This window comes from Equus przewalskii, chromosome 7 (genome assembly GCF_037783145.1).
Source record: "Equus przewalskii isolate Varuska chromosome 7, EquPr2, whole genome shotgun sequence".
NCBI classification, from domain to species: domain Eukaryota; kingdom Metazoa; phylum Chordata; class Mammalia; order Perissodactyla; family Equidae; genus Equus; species Equus przewalskii.
The window spans coordinates 54,831,390-54,846,035 of NC_091837.1; the positions used below are offsets into that span (position 1 = coordinate 54,831,390).

The 14,646-nt window shown below is 39.4% G+C and overlaps 1 protein-coding gene across 4 annotated transcripts in view; it reads right to left on the reverse strand.

Annotated features, from left to right (window-relative positions):
* Positions 1-14,646, reverse strand: part of GAREM1 (GRB2 associated regulator of MAPK1 subtype 1) — a 209,410-nt gene that overhangs the window by 45,989 nt on the left and 148,775 nt on the right. The gene's annotated exons all lie outside the window — the stretch shown is intronic.

The following is a 14,646-nucleotide window of genomic DNA, read 5'->3' on the forward strand; positions in this document are numbered from 1 at the left end:
CCCACAAATGCCTTTAAAATCTAAATATATCAAGTATCTTAATGCAACGTTTTAAACACTGGGTCACAGTACATATGCAGCTTCCTATTGCAGGGGTTGGCAAAGTTGTTCTGTAAATATTTTAGTCTTCATGGGCTAAATGGTTTCTATTGCAACTACTCAACTCTGGCAATCTATCTTGAAAGCAGCCATAGACAACATGTAAACGAATTGGAGCAGCTGCGTTCCAATCAAATTTTATTTACAAAAACCAGCAGCAGGTCTGATTTGGCCCTCAGGCCACACTGTTTGCTGACCTCGGTCCTGCTGGAAGGAATGGAAAGTAGAGATCGGCGTAGTGGCAAGAAGACAAGACATTAGAAGTAAAATGGTCAGTCCTTATATTCCAACAGTCCTAAATAGTTAGACCGAGGTCTCTTCTAAGGTACTTGAAACAAGATCGTAAGCTGACCCATGTTCATCTTAGAATGGCAGTTTTTTGTTTAAATAGGAGTCTAAAATAGAGATGTGTAAGCTATAGAGGTGGACTGTATTAGAAGAACAATGCACATAACCAGCAAACGTGAATGCCCACATTCTCTCACTGTATTTTATCAGACCAAATTCCTGTGAACTTCTAACTTAGCTTCTATTCTATTCTTTTATAAAACAATATGACACTTTCAGATGCGTCAACTTAAAGTACTCTTCTACAGTGTCTGCCATAGCTTGGAAGTCGGAACTTGTCAGAGTCAGACCTTGCAGACAATCTAAAGAGTTAAGAGCTAGTTCCCTGCCAAAATGTGAAATCAATTTACATAACACATATTCCCACAACCCCCACATGGAGGAACTAATTTTTTAACAGACCATTTCATGAATAACAGAGGCTCTGTGCCACCAAATAAAAACATTTGGAAATTGTCAAAACATCTGTTCTGAGATGTTACTGTCAAACTCCGCTCTTGGAGAGGGAGGAAACTGCATTGTCTTTCAACAGCTTTGACGATTTCATAAAAACGTCTCCATTGCGAGAGCTGTTCCATCTGCAGGACCCTGAAACTCCCAGGAACTAAATCAACACCACCGACATGCTCATCGATTACAGTTTAAATAAATTTAAGGTAATAGATACAAAGCAAAGATTGGGACTATATTGCACCGCTTTCGTGATATGTTTCTGAAACTGTATTACATAATTAGTATGTTGATGAGAAATAACATCATTCAGAAAATATCCATTTTTGTGTATGTGTCTCTCACAATAATCACAGTGATTTACCTCAAAATGGATGACACATTAAGCACAGCTAAGAGGCCCGAAGTCTTCCCCGAGGCATCTAAGTTTCCAGCACCTGTACAATGCTGAAAGGGCTACACTTTCTCCTTTCCTTAGAGGGAAAAAGTCACTTGTCAGAAATGAAAAATGGAAACAAACTTTGCTAATTAAGAAGAGAGAGCAACGATGCAGAAAAGCATAGAAATACCAGGGAGAGTTAGAGGTGGTCAAATTCAGGTCTGTTATGTTTGTTATTGGCTGGGAAGTTACGGTCGATGGTCAGTGGGAAATAAGTTCCGTGCCACTGGTGAACATGGGACTCCCCGTACTTTGTGCTTCCCTGATCCCCGTGATTGCCGGTAATGAGAACGGTCTGTGGTAAATCTTTTACAGCTATGATTTTACTATTTTCCCTCCCTTCAGCACAGTGGTCGACTTCATGTGTGTAAATAAAAAGAAATGGAATGAGAGCTGAGGCCTCTAGTATCCATCTGTGGGCCCATAACTCAAGTGAACAACAACATTCCACGGTGTTTCCCTCATTGCTGGGAGCAGAAAAACGCTGCATAAACCAGGATAGAAGAGAAAGCAACAGCAACAAAAATGGCACCAGAACACCACAGCAACTTAAGAATGGCTAAAATGAGCAAAAATGGTTAAGAAAAAGGAACCCTGGAATGTTGAAAATGCCACGACTATGTCTGTGTCATTCACTGTGGTACCACCAACATTGCACCAAACATGGCATAAAGCAGCTGCTTATTAAATAGTGAATGAATGAATAAAATCTTCTCATACCTCTTTCAGAGACAGGCCACCAACACTAAATTAGGTGGATTCGAGTCAGTTGTGCAAATGAAATATATTTTACATGCTTCAAATAACCAGACCTTAAAACCACAGGGCCATTTCCAAATGTGAAGAAATGAGCAATTCTCAAGTAACGGAAACAACAAACCAGTTGTCATTTTTCAAGAAGGAAATAATCCTGGGCAGGAATCTGCACTACACTCAAGATTTAATCTAAAAACTACTCTTGTATTTCATCTTTTTCATGCATACACGCTGGAGTTTCTACAGGATCGAAATGTAAAAGTAGGATTGCCAAGTAAAAGATAGGCATCTTGTTATTTTGAACTGTACCAACCAATATGTTGCCTTTTAAAAAGTTTACGTAAATATTCACTTCCACCAACAATTTATGAAAACTCATTTACCTAAATTTACCAATACAGTTGGTGAGCCACTCAGCTTCCCTTTTCTTGAGTAATGGGAAGAGTTTTAAAGATTACTTAACATATGTAATTGCCAAAAAACTCAAATAGTTCCAGGGGGTATAGGGTGAAAAGTAAGCCTCTTTCCCAATCTTACCCTCAGCTCTCCTCCCAGAGGCAGCATTATCATTCTCTTCCACATCTGTCCAGAGATGGGATCTGATACAGTCTATCTGCACATATAATGCCACTCTTTTCGAAACAAATGGTAGTATTCTGTACAGTTCTTTCATCATTCCATAAAAATCTCTCATTCTTTTTAAGAGCTGCATGGTATTCCACCCCGTGCAAATTCCCTAACTAATTTAACCAGTCCCCTATTGATGAGCATTCAGATTTATTCCAATCTTTTTCAGCCACAGTGATGCTGAAGTTAATACCCTTGTAGTGAGGGCTTTGCGTATTTAATGCAAGTACATTGGTGGAAAAATGCGTAAATGTGGCATTGCTGGTCCAAAGGGTAAGCACATTTTTATCTTTGATAGATATTGCCAAACTAACCTTCACAGAGTTTATGCCCACTTATACTCCCACCACCAATGTATTTCCTCATACCTTTCCTAACAGTTTATTGCCAAACTTTTTTATTATCTTGCCAATCTGGGTGAAAAATAGTATCTCATTGAGATTTTAATTGCATTTTTCTTACTATAAAGGTGGATTCAATTATTTTTATGATAATTAAGCAATTTCTATTCCATATTGTGTGACTTTTCTTATTACCAATGCAGGGGATAGTGAAAGAGGAATCAGGAGAAAAGAGGTAAAGAAAGAATCTCTGCACAAAGGCTCAAGACATAGAACCACAGAGATTAGAAATTAAAGCCAAAGAACAGAAAGAAATCATCAACCCCAAAATGATGAATTTCATCATAAATATCTGTGGGTATTTCTATTTATTTCTCCATCTGAGATTATGTAAAACAAGTGGTCAGACTATTACTTTTAATTCTGAAACTCCCATCCTTGAACTTAAAGACATGGATTCAAAACTGAATCATTCTGGGACACATGTTTTACCCAGTCAAGCTATTTTACACCATGCAAATGGTTTCCCTATTTTTTGAAAATGGGAACATTACATCTAATTGGTCACTTGCTTCTTCAGAATTATCAGAAATTTTCTGAGGCACAATGATTGTAAACACAATGGAATCTAAAAACGTCTTAGATTTGAACATCGTCACTAACAGGTGATGGTGGGGATCTCAGGTTCACCTTCATCTTTCTTCTCCTATACTTATTTTTCCCTCTCCTTGAAATCTCTTTGTCCTCAGCACTCACTGCTGCTATTCTGGTTTTGATCCGCATTACTTCATAGCGGTTTTGCTGCTTCAGATTTTAAGCCCATCCCCATCTCTGCCCTGTATTATCACTTCATTCATCTTCAAACACAACCTGAGTACATTTCACCTCACTCAAGAACCTAAGCGTTCAATACACACCTATAGAATAAATGAATAAATGAGTGTATAATAGCTACCTAACTTTCAACCCAAGCACAGGCCCCTCTGCCTTAGCTTTCCAGTCCCTCCATGATCTGGTTGCACTCAGCTTCTGCAGATGTTTCCTTGCCACCTGAGCAATCGATACTCATTCTCTGCTCTGTCTTTGCTCATGCTCTTTTTTCAGTCTGTACACAACTCTGGATCCTTTTAGAGCCATTCTAAGTTCTGTGCATGACCATCTTTCTTCTCCCACTTTCTCAGCTCTCCTGGGGGACCTCCTCTATCATTTTGGCTTCAAGGACCACCTGTAAGCTGACAACACACCAGCCTTCCCTCCAGCCAGATCTCCTGAATTCCACATGGTCTATCCAATAAATACCTGGTGCATATCTCTACTGGCTCTCCCAAAAAGATCTCAAAATCAACATATGCAAAACTGAACTCATCTTTTTACTTTTTCAATAAAGCAGCCACCCAAATCAGAAACCTGGGTGGTCATCCTTGACTCCTCCCTTTCCCTAATCTCTCACATCCAGTGGTGTCAGTTCAACTCCATCCCTTTCCCATAACAATCAACTCCTTTCTATCTCCACTACTACTGCATATTCCACCACATCACCTCTCACTTTGGCCAGTTTTCCTAGTTGAATGCTTTGCCCCTTGACTTCCTTTCCAGGAAACCATCCTTTACACTACTGCTTAAAATTAAAATCTAATCATATTTTGAACATGGATAATTTACAAAGGATTTATTTACAACAGGGGACTATTGATAACAATGTGGGTGGGCTGCAAGGGAAGTAGAATGATAACCTGGTGACAGTAAAGAGATGTCACCACCAAAGGCCTGAAGGGAAAATGGGAGGGACTAGTGACTGGAAGGAGAAAGTTATGTAAATAAGGTCACCTTGAGAAGGGGAGATGCAGCTGTTTCCAGGTGGTCTTTCAAGGGAGGAAGCCAGGAGAATAAAGACCTTGACCTCGCTTTCTTTCTGCCTATCTCCTGCTGGGGCTATTTACCCATTGGCTGACCCTAAGTGAAATTCAAAGGGCATGAGAGTCTGCTGACATAGCCCTACAGGTCAGCCTCTGGGGTGGAGCAGGGTAGAGGCAGTAGAGAATGGAATGGGGATGGTGAGCAACATAGGAGACGTGTACCCCCCATCTTCTGATTAAAAGACTTTGGGGGTACAAATACACCTCTAAGATCTGACTCTCACTTTCCTCTCATCATGATAAAACCCATCTAGATCCATCCACAGTGAATTATGCCTCTTCTCACACTGAACTCGATCTGGAATGCCTTTCCTTTGTTCCCAGGTTTGGTCAATCTACTTATCCAAAACCAATTCACTCATCACTGACTCTATATAAAAATCTTCTTATCTCAGGTACATAATTGAACACACTCTTTTGTGATCTTATTATCTATCTCCAGATTTTTACCCAAGCATGTATAATATTTTATTTTCTTCGTTTACACGTCTATCTTTGTAAACTAAATAGTAAACTCCCTAAAGAAAGCAGGGGATGTATCTTTTTATTCCCAGTGCCCAATACTGTACAGGACACACAGTAGGTACTTAGTAAACAACGGCTGAATGAGGGAATGAATTTAAGCATCAGCTCAAGTCCAAAGTCATCCATGAAGCTTTCCCTGACAATCTCAGCCTATGCTGATCTTTATTCATATTTATTACCAGAGTTTAATGTTTAATTATTCCCTACTTACTTCACCTGTTTTTCTATTGTTCTCTCAGACCACAGGCCCCTGACAGCAGGAATTGTGTCTTCTGCTTCTCTGACAGCACAGTTTGAGTCCATACTAGAAACTTAATAAATGCTTATTTTGAAGAGTAAGTATTCAGAGCAGGAGAAATATATATTTTTTTTGGAGTCTCAAAACCAAACACTTACGTGACCAGAAAAGTCTTATAAATTGGTAAAATTGATAAAAAGGTAGAGATGGCAACCTCATAGCTCTAGCATCTGCTGATTTCCAGAGGCAAGAAATCTAGGTTTTTATGTAAACATGTCCAATTTTTAATGGTTGGCTCAAATAAAACATCTCATTTAATCCAGGGACCAGTATGCACTTCTAAGACAGACGAGGACATAGCTGTGGTTTTGATGCGGGGTCGGTGAGCCGAGGAGTCAAAAGAAAGATTTCTTAGACTCTCAAGATCTGGCAGTAGTGCTCTTTTATTTAGAGAATAGTGTGGAATAGCATGGGGACAGGCAGGACCCAAGGGCAGTCAGAGCTTCTGCTGCCGCCGCTTCTGCTGCCCCCGCTGGCATGGGGACAGGACCCATGGGCAGGCAGAGCTGGTGCGTGGGGACAGGACCCACGGGCAGTCAGAGCTCCTGCTGCTGCCCCGAGTTGAGTGTTAGGGCTAAATTTAAGGCATAGGTATATGATTCATCTCTTTACAAGACAAAGGAAAGAACATGAAAAAAAGTTAAAATGGTATCAGTGCAGGTGGGGTCTGGTCATTGGGTGATCCCAAGACTTTTAGACAAGAATCAAATCGGATTAAGTAAAGGTTAGAAAGGTTAGATGCCACCACCCTAAACCAGTTACATGAGATTGCCAGACAGCAACCAACTGAAGTTCTTGCCTTCCCCATTAAGAATTTCTAGGGATAAGGTCATCTCTCTTCTTCTTCCTGGTACAGAGAGGGAGGCACCTTTTACAGATAGAGATTTACCTTACAAATGTAAATGTGTCCCAACAAGGGCAAGTTCCATTCCCCAGAGCCTCCTTCCCTGTCCCAGTTTATTGAAAGCAATCAGCCCAAAACAATCCCGATGCCAAAGAGACATATCCTGGGGTGGCCAATTTCAGGTCCCTACAAGGTCATCCCCCCTTCCTTCACAAGTGCAAATGTCTCTCAAAAGGGCAAGCAAAATTCCAGTCCTCGGAGCCTGCTTCTCATCTGTAGTTTTAAAAGTAACCAGCCTAAAAATCCTCATCATAAACCGTTTTAAAATTAAGCAGCCTAAAAGTCCTCATCAGTTTGACCAAGGGCTTACAACATCACTGATCTAGATGATGCTGTATGTAAGTGGTTGAATATTGGTCAGGAAACGTTCAAGAAATTTGGGTGGGAAGTCTAGGCTCTTGGAGTGCTTCATTCTTTCTTAAACTGAAACAAGGACCTCAAGTAGGAGGCCTCTGTTTACAGATTTGAGCATAAGCCTTATGACCAAGCTCATTGAAGACCTATATTGTTGACAGCTCTCTGTCTAGACATATCTCGAGGTCCTCCTTCTTCTGGCCTGCCAAATATATTCAATCTAAAAAATGGTAATAAAGGATGGTAGGTCCTGCCTGACTCTGAATGTCAGAATATGTTAAATGCCAGCACTAACTGACAAAGAATTAAAACAGAGAATCACGTAATAATCAACTTCTTAAGAAAGAGATTTGATTGGATGCATAAAGACAAAATAGAAAAGAAAGAGGAGTCTGAGCCTCTGGACCAGAGTCATCTCAGGAAGATTCTTTACAGCCAGCCTACTCTCACTCGAAAGGCGTTCAGACACAGGACCTCACTCAACAATCCAAGGCGGTGGGTGGTGATGATTAGAGACTTTACCTATGAGGAAACTGAAGCTAGCAGAGATTAAGGAATGTGCCTTTGGTCACAGTGAGCCAGTAGCAAATCCAGGATTGTAACTCACGTGTTCTGACCCCAAGTATACCTTTATTATGCTGCTTCCCCATACCACAAGAACCTCTTTTCACATGATAAGGTCAACAGGGTGAGGGGCTGGCTATGCCTTGTCTGTTACTGAAGAAATATCCAAAATCTAGTAGGAAGAAGGGTCATTTACTATGTATACATGCAATGAATTCTTCTTTGATAGTTTGAAGGGCTATTCAAATAGACTGTTTCATTTAATCCCCCAAATGACCCTAGCAATTGGTTAAATGATAAAAAATACCTTCATTAAAGTGTAACTTAGGATGACTAAAGCATGGAAGATACATGGTGTCACCGATAATTTACCCATTCTGTGGAATCAGAAACCAGCTATTTTTTTAAATGTCTGGTATTGTAGCTAATCACCAGGACAAAGCAGCTGCTTCTATTAAGGATCAAAACCCTATTTGAGGTAGGATCCTTTTGGAGAAATATAAAATGATCTATTTATCTACATAAAAAATTAAGACCTGCAAAAATAAAACAAAGTTTTATTTGTAGAATTTTAAATCATATATTTTGAAAAGGGAAGAGGAAAGCAAAGGTAAACAGAACATGGGAAGCAGGGAAGAGAAAAATGAGGAGTAAAGGAAATATGGAAACAGATTAAAAAAGAAAATGGGACATAAAAATCTGCAAAGAAAAAAATGTTACGCACAGATAAACACAATTTCAACCCAGACAAAGGAAAGGGAGACTATGCCAACGCAGATGGACAAAATATGGATGTACACCACAGACAGACTTGAAAGCTATGTTGTCATTTTACAACTTCAGGCAAAAATGAAGGCAAACTGTACAGAACTAACGTTGAGGTCTAGGAGTTTTCAATACTATGGTTCTTATGATACATATTTCTCTTCCATGGCTTATGGAAGTATTTAAAAAGGAAAAAGAGAGCCAAACTGCATGTCCAAAGTGTGGGGAGGGTGAGGAAAACACTCAAGGATTTTAACATTCCACCATTACTTCTCTATTGAAACATGACCCCATTCTTGGCTTCTTATTTGCTCCCTTTTCCACAGCCCAACAGTAAACTCCCACACACCAGAGGGACCACAGAGGAGAGACAATAATATAAGCAGCTGCTCAAGCTGTGGTTTTCATTAGGAAAAAAAGTGCCTTGATTATAAGGGATTTAGATTTTAACCTTTCAGCCAAGACTGAAGTGATTAAAACTCCATGTAGAGAAACATGAATGGTTTCTTAAAAGTATGATGCAGAACATACTAAGCATTATCAAAGAGGGATGGGGAGGACAGTCCAAATTTTAATGCCCAGCTTGGCTTAGTGCATGGCCTTGGATATGGGAAAGCCAGCAAAGACCCAAAATAAAAACATACTATAAAAGTCCTAAATTGCATTTCTGTAAAGGTTAGGGATACATTTCACCAAATTCTTTAGTTACAAAAAGCAAGGCAATCAAGTCATAAAAGATATGGAGGAAACCTGAATGCATATTACTAAGTGAAGGAAGTCAATCTGAAAAGGCTATATACTGTGTGATTCCAAATATATGACATCCCGGAAAAGGCAAAATGATAGAGACAGAAAAAAAGATCAGTGGTTTCCAGGGATTAGTGGAGAGGGAGGGATGAATAGAGGAGAGGATTTTTAGGGCAGTGAAAATACTCTGTATAATATTACAATGGTGGATACATGTCATTAGACTTTTGTCCAAATCCATAGAATGTACAACACTCAAAGTGAATCCTAATGTAAACTATGGATTTTGGGTGATGATGATGTGTCAATGTAGGTTCATCGATTGTATTAAATGGACCACTCTGGTGGGGGATGTTGAAAATGGGGAGGCATGTGTGGGGGCAGGGGTTATATGGGGAAATGTCTGTACTCTCCCCCTTAATTTTGCTGTGGATCTAAAACTGTTCTAAAAAAATAAAGCAAAGCAACTCCCTAAGGTTTGCATTTGATACAAGAGCAGAGCCAAGGTATGACATACCCAGAGCCAAGCATGTTCTGTTCTCATGGCTCAGCACAAGGGTTGTGACTTCCGATTCGACATGCACTCTGTGGTTATCATTTTGTCTCCACATCTTCGCACAGCAGTTAAGTGCATGAACTTCTGGAATTGAAATGCTGGCTTTCCCTCCTACTGTGCCACCGTGGTTAAGTCATAACCTCCTACACCTCCACCCGTCTCCTAGTTCTATAATACAAGGGCAATAACACCAACATCAGTTATTGGGATGATTAAACATAATATAAAGGGCTTAACACAATAAGTGGCACATAAGGGCTCCATAAACATATATATCAGAGAGAAGTCAAATGTGACACAGGTGTATACCTGTCATGAATGAAAAGCAGTGTAATCATGCATTTATTCTGATTGTCTTACTGTTTAGGAGAAAGACATTAGCTCCTTCTTATATTAATCCTGGAAAAACTCATCCAGAAGCTGAGACATCAGAAAGTACACCAAATTTGACACTGATAAGGAAGTGGCACAACTAGTAGCTGGGTAGATGGGAAGAAAGAGAGGAGAGAGAAACGCAGAAGATGGGAATGCGGGCAGATGCACTGCCACCTGGTTGGAGACTGGTTCTGGGAAAGATAGGGAACGGAGATAACAAATGTTATCTTTTCTATGACAGGCTGCCTACAGAACCCTCTGCTTAATGAAGAGAAATTCCAACTAAAATGTCTCATGCTTAAAACATAATTACTCTAATATAGTTGTGACCACAATGACTGTGGATGAGAGTCCTATGCTTGTTAGCAACCAGTCAAAATTGCAGTAAAACCCGGAAACTCCAGTAAAATGAAAAGGCCCTACATGACAGAGAACCCCTCGTTCTTGTCAAATCTTTTTTTTTTTTAATTAAAAAATGGAGCAGCAATAGCCTTGCTGTTGTTCTGAGACTTGGGGCTCCATTTTTGTTAAAGTGTTTAATGAATGAGCATGCTTTCAAACAGTAAGTGCGTACCTTTGCCCTACACTCCCGAACCAGGGAATGGTTTTCCCCTCCACCCCCTCACAAAAGAACTACTCTCTCTTCCTTTGTTTTCTTTAGTCTTTGCTGACAAATACTTCCTCCCTTCTTCCAATACTTCATTTTCATCCAAATGCCTCCACTTTGATTCACCACAGATCCAGCTCATTGAGCGTTCTCTCCTGCCTTTCAGGTTTTGTCCCTATTCCATGTTAAACACGCTGCGGTGTAAGTGCAGGACTGTGCTCAGAAAAATATTCCATCCAACAAGGGCGGTTATGTAAACCCAGCTGCTTCTGGCAGGAACCTCTGATGGGATAAACAAGGCTGGAGAGAAAACGTACTCGGAGAGGAGTGACTTTGTCAGGGCACAGAGATACATTTCAAATAAAAATACTCTTGTTTCTAATGTAAAAGCAGGCTTTTAATAAACCTAAGTCACTGGGGAAATTTAAAAGAACAATTAGGACTGAGTCAGCAGCTATGATTTCTGAAACTGCACTAAGGGGACTGTTTCATTTTCTGGTTTTAGAATTTGATTTCTTTAAAAATAAAAACCAAAAACATTTAAAGTGCCAAGGATATTAGAAGGCTTCTTGACGAACTGATAAACATTTAAGAATCTATATGGATGCTGAATGGAAATTATAGCTAATAATCTATCAATTAAATAAAACACGTAATCATGAGAAAATTGGTAGATTGTACTTATGTTGATGTTTAGTGTTGACAAAGAGGATTAACACTGTCTTCAGTAATATTTGGTCCATAGGAAGAGTGATGAGAACGCAGTATTTTACTTGCAAACAAGAGTATATGTAGAAAATTCACTATACAAAGGTGATGATAGCTCCTAACGAAGACAACAGGTATCATTAAATCCAACAGATATTGCAATACCTGAAACTGGACACAGCTAATATGTGTGACAAGGAAAGAATGACTAGAAAGTTAATGCAGGTTTTTTTCCCATTTTACTAGAAGACATATGAACAGTGTATACCTGATTTAGTAAGATGATTACTATTTTTTTGTTATCAAGATTCGATAACAGAATTACCAAAAGCCCAAATTAATTTTTCCTCCCTATTTTAACTATTAGTCAAAATAATATAAAGATTCAAAGAAAATTTACTTATCTACTTACTACTCTGTTCAAGGTAGTGTGCAAAGTACTACGGATATTTCTGGTACACAGACATTACTAGGCAGACAAATACTTTAGAAATCTGTATTTCTTTCTCCTTTATCTACATACAAGTTTGAATTTTTTCAATGCCTACTCAATTTTTAAGACATGAATGACTTAGGGTAGCATGTTTATTTTGCATGTCCTGTAAATAATTCATAAATCCAAAATAATTAGATACTTGATAAATCGAACCACTATAGGATATAATCGGATGGGAACTGAATTTATGCTGGCTGTTGTGGTTGACACCCTGTAGGTAGAATAGACAATGTCAACAAATAATAGTTTCTTTCAGCAATTACACTGAATTTCCACCTAGCATCCAGCTGAAATTTTCCAAGGCTGGGCCAGGAGAAGGGTGTGTTGACATTGTTTTCATGAGTGTTATTCTTACTAGTCATCGAGAGGCAGCTTATTCTTCTCTCTTCTGAGTCATTTCAACTTATACAAATATCTTTATGGAATTAACAGGTTAGAGAGGTTGGGGAAATGAAAAAAAGCTTTATACTACATGATGAAGACAACTGGAAAAGACTATTTAATCTTTGGTGTTGGTAAAACTGGTTCAGCATATTGAGAAAAACTAAAAATGAATCCTTACCTGACACCACCTATGGGCAGCGAAGGGCTTCAGAAGGAGAAATTAAAAGGCAAAACCAGGATTACGTTAAAATTAAGGATTTCTGTTCAATGAAGGATATTACGGAAAAAGTTGACAGACAGGTGACAGAACAGATGATGCTTGCAAAGCCTAAAACTGAAAAGAGATTGATACCTAAATAGTCAATGAAATCCTACAAATCACCTAAAAAGACACCACTACCAATACAAAGATGGGCAAACAGTAGGAACAGACAATTTACTAAGGAGGCTATCCCTAAAGACTAGCAAGCACATGAGGCAAAGCTGACTTTTCAAATGAATGTAAATTAAGAGCTATTACTTCACATCTATTAGACTGCAAAACTGTACATTCCTCATGTGGCTAAGGAATCTCATGGGACTGTGGTGGGCGTGAGGCTGGGGCAGCCATTCTGGAGAGCGACCTGGCACCATTTAGTCAAATAACTTTACATATTTCTCAGACCCAGCAGTTCCACTCCCATGTATATATCCCAAAGAAATGTTCACATAAGACCACCAGGGGAATGCATGAAGATGCTCACTACAGCATGATTTTTGCTGCCCACTTTGGGAGACCATGTGAACACACAGAAACAAGAGTGGATTTTAAAAACATAGTGGATCTCCAAAATATGAGATTTAAAACACAATAAAAATTAGATAAGTTAAAAATATCGGCACACAAACCATTGCACTTTCATAAAAACACATCCAAAGGAAAAAGGAAGCAATCCATTTAAGTGGTTGCATACGGGAGGGTGGGAAGATAATGTACTGTCAGGATGAAACAGAATAAAATAAAGTCTTCCCCCATACTTTTATTTCCAGTGAGAAACTCTATGACTAGCATTTTTAACACTTAGGCCTTTTCACATTCTCTGCAAAACTCCATATAGGCCCCCACCAGAGGTGTCTTCTGACATAACTACACTGGAGCCTTTGAAGTGAATGGGAAATACAGCCCAACCAAATCAAACACTTCAGCTCACAAGAAATCTGTTCCTCCTTTCATCATCTCCACCAAATTGATGTCACACAGAAAATCATCTTTTTTCCCCTCTTTAATTCTATTACTATTCATTTTGGAGGTAGCAAAAATTTAATTATCGCAAGAACATTTCTCCCCAGCATTTAAAAAACCCACAAAGAATGGCTCTGGAGTTATAACCCTTCCTTTGTTATAATGCACCCTGTACCAATAAGGACTTCTCAACAACTTTCAAAAGTTGTGAAGAATTTAACTTTGCCCTACATATACCACGGATTCCTCAGCAGATCAAGATGAAATTAATAGTCATGTGAAAGTAGGTGAAAACTCATTGGAACAGCTTTCAGCAATGTATCCAAATGTATATTAAACTGTTACATACAAATATGTATAAATATAAATGGCAAAAATAATGGGCTTATAACCTCGTTGTGGAAGCAAAATGTTAATATATGAAATAAGAAAATAAGGGAACAAAATTAAATTCTAAAGGAGTCACATAAACTAATGGTTCTCAAACTAGTGTGCATCGAAATCACCTGGCAGGCTTGTTAAACCAGATTGCCGGGCCCCACCCCAGCCTCTGATTCAGTAGGCATGAGGTGGGGACTGAGACTGCATTTCTAACAAGTTTCCACGTGACACTGCTCCTGCCGGTGCCCACTTTGAGAACTCCTTACAAACTCCTAACAGAATGGGCATAAACTATTAGGGGAGGGAGAGATCATAGTGATGCTGTTGGGACAAAGGAGAAACTGGGGCACTAGGGAGACCCGAAAGATGCACTGGGTTTTGGGTAATGAGAGAATATGGAGGTGGAAGAGTGAAAAGAAAAAATGGAGGTGGTAAGAACACCTGAGCACAGGTAGAGCTATGGGTGGGAATGACAAACAGCAGGGACAGCCTGATGGGCTTGGTGACAGATGGGAAGACAGGTGGGTGGACTCAATCTACTGCAATGTTGTGAGTAGAGGACTGACATAAACAAACTGCTGCCCTGGACAGCCGTCCTGTCCACTGGGTATGCACCTTGTCCAGCTGCCACCCTGCACTTACACTCCTTGGATATAATGCTGGGCGATAGCACAGTTAAGAGCCCTCACCAATGAAGGCTTTGGCCTGCTTGCCACACTTTGGTAGCACTTATCATAATTCCAATTAAATAATAATGACAAAATGAAGTGCATAAAATGTATTT